Here is a 14304-nt window from a genome sequence, read left to right on the forward strand (position 1 = left end):
TCCAGGACTCTTGTTGATGTACAAGGCAGGCGCAGATCCAGAGAGAACCATGATGCCCAGAGCGTGAGCCACAGGATTGGTGAGTCACTGGGCGTGTGGGTGACAAAGCTGTGTCTGTACCTGAGGCTTCCAGCCTGGGTTGGGAAGGGATGACGTTTCTGTTGACAGCTGAAAGAGAAGGCAGCAGAGGGTACCAGCCCTCTGAAGTTGACTTTCCTAAAGTGCTCGGCTGAAATGCAGTTAGGAATCATTTTGAAAATCTCCTTTGTTCGTACACTTGCCTGGGACACTTTCTCAGAAGCCCTCGCCCAGTCTAAGAACCACACTAAAATATTTATAACTTAGCACACAGAATTGTCCTCAATTATTTCTTGAGTAAAATGTTTCAATTATTTACTGATAATTATGTCCCAAGAACGTCTGATGTTTTTACTTTCTAGTGTTCGCCTTTTAGCCCAAATTCCCTCAGCGAGCTAAAGGAGCCTGTTCAGCATTTATTTAACGTGATTGCTTTTCCTCATCTTTTCTAATCAATCCACTGTATTTAGGACCATCTTTAGTTCCTGATAATCCCCTTAGCTTTATTTGAAACGTACATCGCATTTCTCAACTACGCCTCCAAATCTTCTGCAAGTTATAACTCTGCCCTTGGAATGGAACTATTTTATTTTTCCTTTTCCTTTGATTCTGCTTAGCTGAGGTCATTAGAGACTGCAGTCATGAAATCATATTCATTGAACTTCACATTTGTTAAGGAGTTAGAGTGTAGCTGATGTGTAGAACCACACACGGGCTGGGAATGTAGCTCCTTATTTTCCAGAGAAGGCTTGGTAGGAAAACCCACAGAACTCAAGGTGCCCCTTCACTACCAGCTGTCTGGTGTCATGTTATAACTTCACGAAACAGCCTCTCCTACTGCACCAATGGGCTCTTTTGAACTTCGGGCCCAAAATGCTTATGTGATTTTGGGAATAGCATGCAGTCAGTGGCTTCCACAGAAGAACTGACCTTTAAAAAATTGTCTTGGCATTATTGTTTTTTATACTTGAGCAATGAATGTGTCCAGAAGTCATTCTAATCAAGATTATCACTGGCTGTATTAACCTCAAATAAAAAGAAAAGAACAATCTGTAAAAATGAATGTACTATGCTTCTGAGTGCCCATAAAACCCTGAGATTTCCCCTGTAGATGGCAATATTTCCCCTTGCCTGAAACTCTCTCACTCTGTACGCATCCACAAGGCAAAGTAGCTGCGTCAAAGAAGGACAGAGACAGAATGAAGAGAAACTTCTGGGGTTTTCGACCACAAATGTCCAGTGGAAAGGATAAATCATTGACAGTGCACTGGATTATTGCTGGAACTTATTCCTTTGACTTCCTGGATGCTGGAGTTGAGAACTGAGCATTAAGAAAGATAGAGACAGAATGAATACAGGGGGAACAGCAGGAACGCCTGAAAGAAGCAGGAAGATTTTCAGAATGAGAAGGAAGAAAATTGAAATCCTCGTAAGGTCAGGCAACAGGTGCCGCCACCATTCCAGGCTAAGAATGCCACTCCGGGGTGAGAGTTCTCTTACCCTCTGTAGAGAACTTGCCCCATCCCTGCTGTCAACAAGGGTTTTAGAGTGTAAGGCTGAAGGAGAATACCTTGTTGAGAAAGAACTTTGTCTGGTGACCCCAGCACTTAGAGTAACTGAGACAGAGCCTTCTGGAACCCTTGGAGAGTCAAACTTCAGGGAGAATGAGGTGGCAACTATACTCAGGGACTCCTGCCTCAGGTACCCCCTCAACTTTCTGAATCTTGGACTCTTGCAGGAGCCCAAAGGGGAGAGCAAACAGTTTCTCCGAGCACTGCAGGTGACTCAGGTTTAACGACATTTCCAGACTTCTCCTCACCTTGATCACACAGATGGAGAAAAATGCTAGAGGGTTACTTTCACTAGATAATATTGCCTTTTCGAATATTCATAGATTCACAAGCCCCTGGTGACAGTTAGGGACTTGACCGTTAGTGACTCCTTTGAAAAAAGTCCAAAGGATCTTAGAAATTCCCAACGGTACGAGACTGACTGAGTTACAGAGAGCAAGGGGTTTTTGAGTTTTTCGACTTGGCCGTTTTACTTTTCTTCTCACATTTACTGATTTGTCACACGGCATAGTGGCAGCATCGTCACCGAGCAAGGGCTGGCTGGCTGAGGTACACTGAGGCCAATACTATGGCATCGGGATTTTGAGAAAAGAAAATTTTACTGGGAGGCCAGCCAGCAAGGAGACAAGAGGCAAGCTCAGTCCATTTCCCCAACCCAAGAACTAGGGAGACTTACAGGATGGAAACACAGGGAGGGTAGAACAGTGACAGGGATTCAGGTTGATATATTCTATAGTTTGTAGGAAAATCTATATATAGATGGTAGAAATATGCCAGGGGCTGCAGCTTAACTTCCTTTTGAGGGACCCCGTACATTTTATTTGCTTCTAATAACTCCTCATCCCCGTAATTTTGGTTCTGAGGAAAGCAATTTTTGTTCCTAGCATCTCAGGGGTGGTTCAAGGGGGAAGGGCACAATGTGTCTGCATCTGGGCATGCTCCATCTGGGGCTGAGTTTGCCTATAAGACAAACCCAGGAAAGAATTTTAGTAATGGGAGAGGAAGGAATTCTGATTAGCAGCAGGTTCTGGCCTGAATCTGGTTTTTAGTTAGGTCTCCTGGCTATCTGCCTATGGCTTCCGCAATTTGTGATCTGAAATCACTGTTTTTGGCCAGGGTGAACAGAAGTGCCCATGGACAGCTCTTTGGTTGCATATGGATTTTCCCATCACAGAACGAAAAATTATTGGAGGAATCAGGTCCAGCATCCTTCTATGGAGATAAAGATTCTGATATGTAACCAAAAGTGCAGTCCTCTCTGAGTCTACTGAAGCAAGCGGGCCCCTGTCACAGGAACCCTCAGGTAATGGTATTTTAGGTTGCACTTGCTGGTAGAAAGGAGATGGGATCTCTGCTTCCAACAGCATGTGGCAAGTCTTCTCAAGGTGATTGATGCATTTTTTTTCATTGCAAATATGAGCTTTCAAGAAATCCAAAACGCCGAGAGTAAGTCTCTGGGGTACGGTGTTAATTTTCTTTTGCTTGAAGTAGCAAAATAAAGGGGAATCAAATGCTTGCAGAAGAAGTCCCTGTGGGAGATGAGGTCTAAGGGGAAGAGAGTGTGGCCAGTTTATGATTAGCTGCTCTCAAGTGGCAAAGCAAATTGAGTTTCTCCAGGGAGATCTGATTAACCCTTATTAGGTTCCAGCCAGAGAAATCCATCTGTGAGTCCCCAGGAGATTATTATGGGGCTCATGGTGCCCCCGGCCCCAACCAGAAAACACAAGGTCCTGGGACAGTCCTCCGGAAATAAAATGCGGTTCTGTCTGGTATGAGAAACATACACAGAGGTTTCTCCCAAGTCTAAAATCGTAGGAAAAGAAGCAAAAAGGAGAACATGATGGGTTTGCTTTTCTTCTATTCACAAGTCATACAGACCATAGTGTTATGAAATTTCAAGACTGTAGAGAGCCTTTCACAAGCCATCCCAGCCCATCCATTCTCATTTTACAGAAAAGACACCGAGATCCAATCCTTTTTTAGAAGAATGAGATAGAGGACAAGACTTCTACAGGGATTAGTGCAGACAGAATATTACAATACTCTGAAGAACATCAGAATTCAGCAATCTAAACGCCATATAGTTGATTCACTTCATAACTCATTTATGGAGGAGCCAGTGTTTCCATGTTGTCCTAACTACGGACTGGGGTCTCAGTTCCTGGAGTTCAAATAGCTGTTGTGGGCAAAGCCTTCACGGAATGATGTGGACGTGTCGACTGCTCAAGGACCCATTGGTTCCATCTCTCCTTCTCTGCACTGATGTCACTGGGTTGTTTGCATTGTTACCTAGCAACTGCATATCTGTTAGCGTTCTGGAAATTCACCACCATCAATTACAACAAAAACCTCCCCTACCTGCTTGTTTTATGTGCAAAGCTTCTTGTTACTTGATCCTTAGAGCACAAACACCTCGAGAGCTCGTCAGATCTTCCTCTACATACGTATTTCTCGGCCAATGAAGTTTGAAAAATTTGATGTTAAGTAAACGTAAGTTATTAAATATTCTCATATACCTCCAAATCCTTCATAAGCTCATGTGCATTGTGAATCTCCTGAAAGATATACCAGGGATTACGTCTCCATCTTTTGGTTGGTTACAGACACCCTTTTCACCCAGCATCTTGAGGGATCAGTGTTCCAAGGAACATACTTTGGGAAATGCTGTGTTAATTCAACCTTTGCCTTCAGACCAAGTTCTCTTGGCAGCTACCTGTTACTGCAAAACAAACAAACTATAAACTAAGGTTTTACATGAAATTGTATAAAGCAGGAATTAGACATAGTCCAGGTACTCACCTTATGGCAAAGCAGGTACATATTTATGCCCAAGTGTGGATATGTCCTCACATCCTGCTCTTTTGTAAAACATCTATATTGGCACGTTTTATAGAGAATAACTAATTCATAGTGCTGTTTTCCTCTTTTTTTTTTTCTAAGTAAAATTTACCTTTTTGTCTAAAAAGCGTGGCCAGGTTTGGAAGTGTGTTTTATACCAGCTCTCTATGCATACAATAAACTGCCAGAGTAGTGACGTTTCCGCTCTCTGAAGGTAGCACTTTTTATATCAAGTCAGTTACAGGTATACATTAGAGGCCCAACCTATTTTAGATTCAAAAAGTGCTTGTGAATTTTGTTCTGGTGAAACCTGCTGCTCCCAGAAGAGGAGTCTATTCAAGTGTCCCTGTCCCCTCCACTCTTCTATAAAGAAGAGGCACTGGGGAGAGTGAGCTTTTAGGGTCATTTCAGGAACACAGAGCTGGATTAAGCTGTTGTTGAAATGGCTGGAGCCCTTTATGAGGATTCAGCGTCTTGAAGCTTAAGTACAAGGGAGACGTGGAGACATCTTCCTCCTGGATAAACCTGCTTATATACCCTCCATTCTGTCCTGGGATGGCCAGGATGGTTGAACCTAGGTCTTTGAGATCTACAAAGAATTTTGGTTATCTATGCGGCTCTTTAATTCGGGTTCTTTTTCCCTTGCCTCTTCTTTCCATCAGCTATTGACTTCGATTATGATGTGGGTGCAGGAAAAACTGGCCAAGAAGGCCGCACAATCTTCTGTTTCTTGGGCTTGGGAGAGATGTACAAAAGAAGTCTTGGTGGCTAATTTGTAGAAAAAGTCCCTCATAGAGGTTTGTGGAAGGAAATAAAGGAGTTTTCCTAGAATGAACCCTTTGCATATAACCTTTGATCTTAAGAAATGGATTGGAAATTTCAGATCCTGAATCCTAGCTCTCTTTCCCTCTCTGTCTCTATGAGAGACATGAAAGTAGTTTATATTCAGACAGCTAAAACACAAAGACCTTATACATTTGATGATGGGTGGCAGCTAAGAGCATTCTAGGAAGGTCCCATTTCCCCTTTGCAGAGACTGAATCTGTATCAATATCTATAGTGGTCATTATGCTCAACTGCTCTTTAGCAGAAACATGTGCTTCCGTGAACTTTTGAAACTGTCCCATGGTTTGACTTTGAATGCAATTCAGCTGTCATCTCCCAAGTGGCCTAGATTAGATGATTCGGTTGTGGGAGGACAGATGTTTTCTGCCTGGGCTCCCTGGTGACACCGGCTCTGTGCCACGCTCAAGGCCAGTAAGTAAGTAGCCTGCCATACTGGGTTCCAAGTCTGACCGGAAGATGGCACAATGTGAACACCTATTTCCCATTTCAGTAGAAACAAGGGACTCCTGTTTTGCACATGGAGTTCAAAGATCCAAAGCAGGGCTGGAAAAAGACCAAAAATTGTAAAAGACCGTGATTCATATCCTCAAGATTCTTACAGCTCTTGGGGGGTGGTGGTGATGGTGTATTTCTGTGTGAGGTCTTGGCCCAAAACGAAAAACAGAAACAACAAAAAAATACAGGCAAAAGAAATCTCTTATGTGCATTCCGGGAATTTTAGAGACAGCTCACCATGTTCTTTTAGAAGAAAGGTACAAAAACAAAGCACTTTTCTGTTATTGTAAATAACGATTTGGAGTAGGGACTGAGAGAAGGGCTTTTCATTCCTCTTTTAGAAAGAAACAACTTCATGTTCCCATTTCCATGACCTTTCTTGGTACCCCAAAGGAGCAGAAACTTCCTGACTTGTACAAAAGGACCTTTCGATATTTCTTATTCTCATGGAATTTAAGAATTGGAAAGGATTTTCGAGGACAGTTTGTTCAACATTTATCCAGCGCAGGAACTAATCTCAATGTCTCCCTGTTGTATAGTGGAAACACCACCTAGTTGTAAATCACACTTGGTTCAACAGCAGCAAATTCCCGTGTCTTTCATTTCTCATCCTCCCCTCACCAAGTGTGGTTGTTGCTTTTGTTATGCTACTGCCATGACTGTTAACAATGTTTATTGAGCAGGTTATTGATTTGTTCATTTAATAGGCATTTACCTGAGGCTTCCTGCCAGGCATTTGGCAAAACAATTACATGGCTTTCCTCACTGAAGCCACAACCAGCACCTGAGACAGATCTGACTATTATCTCCCATTTGCAGACCAGGAAGATTAAGCCACTCACTCAGGAAAGCATAGCTAATAAGTGGTGTTGAGGATAGAGGCGCTTTCTTTGAACCAGGTCTGCCAGACCCATAGGTCATACTCTGTTCTACGACCAAAGGCTCACTGCAAGTGGATTGCCCATTAGGGATCTTGCCTTCTCACTGGTGGTTGAACATTTTCAGTTAAACCTTGTTAGAATCGGCTGCCTTAAGGGAACCTGGTTGTACATCATACTCTGCAGCTCCACAATATGAAGTCTACTTCTTCTTCCATGTGATAATCTTTCAAGTATTTGAATGCTATGATCATACCCTGGCACCCATTCTTTTTTTTAGTTCAGGAGACATAGCTTCCCAAACAGCTCCTTAGTAGACATGTCTTTTGACCTCACTATCCTATTGGCTCCTTCCGCAAGCTCCTTAAGTCACCAGTCCCTTTTTACAAAGGGTGCCCAACCAGGCCAGAGAACAGGGGTGCGGCCATGTCCCTTAATGCACACAGTGCTCTCTCAGGGGACGGTTTCTGATTATATTTCTATAACCTGCCAGCTATACTATGACCCCACGAAAATCACTGAACCTCTTTGGGATTCTGTTTCCTTTTCCCTGTCATAAACTTCTGAGACTAGCAGCGACTCGTTGGACATCTGCCTCTCCGAGTAGACACTATGAGGTCAGAGGCCACAGCTGTTCTGCTCACTTGTGAATCCCTAGGGCCTGGTCCTTTTCTGGCCTGGGGCAGTTGCTTAGTTATTGAATCACTAAGCGGGGATAATGATACCTTCTCTTCTTTCTTCACAGCATAACTGCATGAAACAAATGACAAGATGTTGCATGTAAAAGTACTGGGTAATGCTAAAAAAAATGCTGCTGTCGTTACTGAGAGACTCAATTACAGATACTTTTTTATAAAGTCGTGCTGATTTGCTTGGAAGGCAAAACTCCTCAGCCATTTATTCATTCATTTCTTCAGTTGTTCATTCAGTATTTATTAAGAGCCTACTCTGTGCTTAGATACCATCATCTAGTTTAAAGTCCTATTGGTAAGTTCAGCAAATCCTTCTTGGCTACTTGAGTTGCACTATTTTCGTCATCTGTAATTCTGGCACTTTTTCTATTGCTCCATCTACTTATATTGCTTACATATGTGCAGCATAAACCTACCGCTTTTACTGCAGCATTCAATGAATTAATTAGGTTTCAATTGGTGTTGATTATTCACACAAAAGCAATGTGCTTGCTTTTGTTTCATTTGATGGAAAAAAAGATATATATGTGACAGAATAGGACCTGTTTCAAACACAGGAAGGTACTGACATGGTTTAATCTGTTTTTACTGATGAATGAGAAAATGACTTAAAGAGACTGCATTACACCAGGTGTAATCAAAGGTAATCTGTTCCTAAAATACTTCGTCCATTTTGGACCTGAAAGAGTACTAAAATCAAGGGTATTAAGAGAAATCAATACTGGTGATGATGGTGTATGATTTTTTTTGCTCGAAATCTTTAAAAGTAGGTGGAATTCGTTTCTACTTTCTAATGGAAATTAGAAGCTACAAACTGTTCTATGGAACTTCCTCTAATTAGCTCTTACACAAAAACCCTAGTCTACCATATCCCTCTCTAGGAGATTCATAATGTTCAGTAAAGAAACCAGTTTTACATTTTTTTTACTCCAGTGTTTTCCATTCTTACCTGAGTCCTGAATAAAGGACTACAGAATCCTTTATTCATGGGATGTCTTGGGACATGTTAGTGTAGGATGATTTTGGATGGATCCTTCTAGAAGCAAGAGATCCCGTTCAAGCTCCAGCAGTCCCTTCTTCCTAATGTTCTTATTCTTAGACATATGCTATTAGTAAAATTCTCTAACAAATACAAAAAAGGCTAAATATGCTCCTTCCCTCACTGGAACATATAATAGTTCCTCAATGGAACTATTATATGAGGCCTCAGGCTTCTCTACTATAACAGGAATTCATAAGGGCTGATGTAAGTCCTGACCACCCTCAGGGTTTTTTTTAAATCTGCAAATTTTATTGAGATCTATTCATAAACCATATAATCCATCCAAAGCATCCAATGCGTGTCTCAGTGTCATCAACTAGTTGTGCAATTCATCATTGCATTCAATTTTAAACTATTTTTATTGCTCCCAAAAGAGAAATAACAGATATACATAAAAAAAAAAAAAAACCCAAACATCACATACTTGCTATTTCCCCATATGACTGACCCCTAGGTTTGGCGTGGTGTACGTGTTACTGCTGATGAGAGGATATTAAGATATAACTGTTAACTATAGTCCATAGCTTGCAATAGGTATGTTTCCCCCTTATACCAATCTATCACCAAATCTTTGTATGGGAGTCATACATTTGTACTAGTTCATAAAAGAACTTATTTATATTTGTAGTTTTAATCTTAAACAGGCCCACCTCAGGGTTCACTGTGCTACACCATCCCATATTCAAACCTCTAGCTTTCCGTCTGGTGACATACATGATTCTCAACAGCCCTTCACCTACAATTCAGCACGATTACTTATAATCCTGATAACAAGCTACTGTCACCTCTATCCATTTCCAAACACTTAAGTTCAACCTTGTTAAAAATTCCCTCAGCAGTTTTTTAATGTCTCAGATATCAAAAGTAGCTTTCATGGCTTCTCTCCCTGCCAGGGGGACTCCATCCTTCAAGTTTGGTAGTCGTGGTCTAGGTGGCCTGTCTCTTGGGGGCAATCTAAGTAAGCTAAGGAAAGTGTTCCTTCCATCCCAGCTATTCTGCTTCGGTCCCTCTGCAGAGGTAGGCTGGGTTCTATGGCCACCTAAGCCCCAAGCCCTGGGAATCCCACTCCACCCAACGCTCATGACATTTTTTTCTAATGCACCTGGCTTGAAGTCATGCCAGTGGAAAAGTAGAGTTTCTCATTCTGATCTACACAATCTTTATGATAGTAAACTCTTTTATCTTACCCTGCTTTTTCCTTGAAGGGTCGTGCTGTTCTTGTATCTGTCTTATAGGGAGAGGAGACTGCTGGAGCAGCATGCTTTGTGGGAACCAAGCTACTCAGGGGACTCACAGCTTCCTTGGTCTTAATCCTGCTCTTGTGTGGTAGTGTAAGGACCACGCACTCACTCACCTCTCCAGGATCAGAGCTCAATTCTACCCATCAGCAGATAGGAAAGGATGTCCCTCTTGAGCGTTTGCACCTTGCTGGGCTCTGGGTCCCTGCTCCAAGCCATGGTCAGAGGCTCTAGGCCGGCATCCCCTCTGGTCTGAGGATGACTTCACGTGTAATTCTCCCCTTAAAAGAGAGGAGCTCACAGGTGCTCTTTAATCTTTAGTTCCTCAGTGGTGAGCTTCCTGGCCCTTGAGTCTTCCCTAATTAACATCGGTCATTTGGGCATGATCGCAATTTACCCTTTACAATGCGGGTAGCTGGGCCCATGGAATAGGCTCAGAGTCTTAGTAGATAGTTTGCTATGTGGACTCTGAAGTCATGTTGACTTTGGTTCTGGCCCCACTTCTGCTGTTCAACATTTAGTGATATCTGGCAACTGACTGAGGCTTTTTAAGCCTTGGCTTCCTCATTGTGAATTGAAATAAACAGACCTATATACTAGGGTAAAATAAAGAACAGTATAATTATGAGCATAAATACTGAACTTAAAGGTCTTAGCACAGTGTGTGGAACAGAATAAGTTCTCAGTCTATAGTAATAAAAGAAAGAAGGTAACAAAGACAGAACTTCTGGCTTCTGGGCCCTCAATCCAATACCTGGGGTCTGGGCTCACAGCTCCCTGGTAAGAGCTTCATTGTTGGGAATATTTTGGTTTTGAGTTGCAAGAATTCTTTATATATTTTAGATACTTGACCCTTGTTAAATAAACGATTTGCAAACATTTTATCTCAGTCTGTGGCTTTTCTTCACTTTCTTGATAGTGTCCTTTGAGGCACGAAAGTTTTCGTTTTGATGAAGTCCAACTCCCATATTTTTTTCTTGTCTGCTTGTACTTTTGGTGTAATAGCTTAATGACCTCAGATTTCTATACATGCTTCCTTCTAAGAATGTTATACTTTTAGCTCTTCCATTTAGGTCTCCAGTGTTTATTGATTTCGTTTCTGTACTGGGGAAAAAACCTCACGGAGTCTTGACAGTTGTGCCGTTCCCAGTTGGAGACCTGGCCACTTAACACACACCCGTGAGCACACGCAACTGGAGCTGCATTGGGTATGTCAACTAATGGTGGACAACTTCTCATTCTGACAACACCAAGGGACTCTTAAATTATCATGATGGTTCTTCTGTATAGAATTCTGCGGCTTCAGATTATATTCGGTAAAGGGGGCCAGGCCAAGATGGAGACATCTTTTAGGCAGATGGAGATTTTGGCTGCCGTGGCATTAGGGTGATGGAATTTGGCTTGTGGCAATCTTGCAATGTCGAGTCCTGGGATTAAAGATGGAGAATGCGATGACGGGGTCCGTTAGGGAGGGGAGCAGCCTCTCCTCTAGGGAATGTCTCTCTCCTTGCCTGCATACCACAGGCACTTAAAAATATGAGCTCCTACCACATCTAGAAAAATGTTAAAAATGCAACCCTTTCCATAAAGGAGATAAGAGATGAAATTGAGTGGCACTGAGAATTTTACTCCTCATCAGCCATGGATTAGGTGCTTTTTCACCCTAATGAAGTGTCAGGCCTCTGAGAGTTTTTCTGGGGTGAGGGGCTCATTTAAAAACCCACCTCCTTATTCTTAGTTTGGTTAATATTAGGTGTGCAAAAATTTAATTAAGATCAATATTTTTGACAAGCCCCTCCATTTCTCCCGGAAAAAACCCCAAAACGTTATTGAAAAGCAGTTAAGATGTGAATGTCCTTTGACTCGAGTGGTTCTGGCCAAAAGGTCCCACACAGACGGGTTTAGGGGTTACTTGTTGCTGAGTTGCTGTGTTTTACTAGAAAAGAGCCTGGGACGTCGTGGCCGTGCTGGGAGGCTGGGATGGAGTGTCGTGTCGCTACTCGCGGGGACAGGAGTTAGGTTTGTAATGAGGCTCCCCTGTCGGGGATGAAATGCCAGTCCTAAGGATAGAGGCCTCCTAGAGAAGGGACTGCCTGTTCCCTTGGCCTGGGCACACATGTCGCGTGCCAGAGTCCAGCAGCAAGGAGGGCACTCAAGCCTACTTGAGTCGAGCATCTCTGACGTTGGGAATCTGCTCTTTGTAGCCATCCTGTGAACACAACAGCGTCAGCCACTGGGAAGAACGGGCCTAGAGGGATGAGGAACCAGGGATTTTTTTTTTTCTCACATAGATCCTGTCGTTGTGAGAATTTGTTTCTTTGGTCCTGAGACTCTACTCGGCCCTATTTATCCTGCTCACTTATTTGTTCTTTGCCAGTAGTTTAAGAACAAGAAACATCAGAGTGGAATTTATTCAGATTACAGCGTTGAATTCCCGGTAGGAAAGACAGAATTACAGCTTCAGTAAACCCCTGATGCGGTAGAAGTGCCCATGACATTCATGGAACTGTAGGACTCCCGCTCCCGGCGTGCAGACAGGAAGCCCTCTCCTGCCACTCGATGCTTAAAGCAGCAGGGACTTCTGCTCTTACCCCACTGAGTATGAATGCAATAGCAATTAGGGTGAAAAGGTACATTTTCCTCCCCACAAGCGAGGTTACTAAAGAAACAAACACGCTCTGAACATGTTGTGAATTATTTTAGGAATATGATTCTCATCTTACGTAATGCAAACACAGACTCATACTGCAGCTGAGATGAGGTGGGTCAGGAGACTGCTCTGTGACATTTCATTGACCTACCAATATTTGTTCTGCCTGGGAATAACTGCAGCACCAAAACCTCCTTCCAGCCCGACTGAGAAACCGCCCAAGAGCTAGTGTTTGTGGATCATATTCGATCTTTAATCCTGACTACTGCTTATTTATTTATTGTTTTTTTACCACTTATTTTTAATACATGGGTCAGAATTATTCAGGTTATCTCCATACAATATTTTTTATGAATTATATATTCTTTGATGGGTTTCACTGCTGAAAAGCCAATTTGGGATAGGTTTAATCTTTACAATTGTCACAACTGTCTCCTTTATTGTAAGTAGTTTTCATGCTTTCCCTCCTGATTTTTTTTTGGTTATATTTTCCTCCATTTATCTCAAATAGATTTATTAAATTCAGTCAAAGCAAAAAAATAACACCTGACAATGAAGACATACAGTGAGGCAACTGGCAAGCAGTGTCTCTCTATGCCAGTATTAACACAATTTCCACAGTAGAAACTTTCAGTTCCCGTGAATGGCCATAACCCATTGTTCAAATTTTAGGTGTTAATGACTATGGCGACACTTTTGCTAACATTTATTAAATACTTACCAAGAGTCAAATACATGCCAATAATGGGTTTTCTGTTTGTCATCCCAATTCATGCCTGGGATTCACTTATGAGGTAGGTATTGTGGTCAGCCATTTATTACACATGGGGAAACTGAGGCTGGAGAGCCCAGGGAACTTGCTCCCGATTGCCCAGGGAATAAATGGCTGGGCCAGGCAGTCTGACTGTTAACCACTAATTTCTTACAGGCTCACTCTGTGCTGAAGTTTAAAAAATGCTCTCAGGTCTCTTATCTTGTTAAGCACTTCACAGAGGGTGTGCATTTGGCAGTTTGGGAGCAAATTGGCGATCAGAAAGCACACACGTGTTTGCCGAACAATTACCGAAAAGGAATCATTCCAGTAAGCCATCAATGAATCGCTCTGGGATGCCCCTCGGGGACAAGCATGCACCTCCATGCCAGCTCCCCCATAACACACTGTGAAGATCGTGGGTCCGGGGCGATATGCAATGGCTGCCTTCACCTGAGTGGCAGGACAGCAAAGCTGGCCTAAAGCCGGAGAACGTGAAAGCTGTACAGGCTGGCCAGCAATGCTGCGCGGCACCTACTGCAGTCGGACGGCAGCTGTGCGTGAGGGGGTGCGTGGAGAGAATGATTGGGCTGGTCAAGATTGGTTCCGCGTTTGGAAGTTCAGCCAGGTGGCGAGGGGAGACCCAGGAACCACTCTCCTAGCTCTCATCTGTTCTGAGAACATCGTGGATGTAAACAAGTGAGAGGGACTGCCTCCATAGCCCTGGAGGTGGAGATTTACCCTCATCTCCTGCAGAGCTCCAGTGCAGCCATCGGGGACTGCATTTCCCTGTCCACACTCTTCTTGGTATTTTTGCCTCAACCAAAGCAGGCAAACACAGCTTTAATACACAGGCATTGCTGTGCTGTTTTCTTTTTCCTCTCTTCTCCTCCCCTTCCTTCCTTCCTTCCTTCCTCCCTCCCTCCCTCCCTCTCTCTCCTTTCTTTTATCTTTAAAATTATATTGGAAAGATTCCAGGCTTTGGAGCCAGGTATCCCTCTATCCATAGCCAGCTCAGCCACTTGCCTAACTTGCAGAGTTATTTGCATAAACACTGTCACAGAAGGTTTTCATTTGTAAACAGAAATTTTTGAGGACTGGGTAATACCCTTTTCCCTTTTGTGGTTCATAGACTACCGGGTAAGTCTATCCACATGACAAATCTTGATGGAAGACCAAAATTTTAGCCTTACTCTTTGCTGTCTTCTCTCTTCTCATAAACCCT

At 42.9% G+C, this 14304-nt stretch overlaps 1 long non-coding RNA gene across 2 annotated transcripts in view; it reads left to right on the forward strand.

The window, feature by feature from the left end:
- Positions 1–3946: 3946 nt before the first annotated feature.
- Positions 3947–14304, forward strand: part of LOC143687062 (uncharacterized) — a 74859-nt gene continuing 64501 nt past the window's right edge. For both annotated transcript variants that reach the window (XR_013177377.1, XR_013177378.1), the window contains exon 1: positions 3947–4139. This is a non-coding gene — a long non-coding RNA (uncharacterized LOC143687062). The remainder of the gene's footprint in view (positions 4140–14304) is intronic.

Source organism: Tamandua tetradactyla, chromosome 6 (assembly GCF_023851605.1).
Source record: "Tamandua tetradactyla isolate mTamTet1 chromosome 6, mTamTet1.pri, whole genome shotgun sequence".
In the NCBI taxonomy this organism is placed as follows: Eukaryota; Metazoa; Chordata; class Mammalia; order Pilosa; family Myrmecophagidae; genus Tamandua; species Tamandua tetradactyla.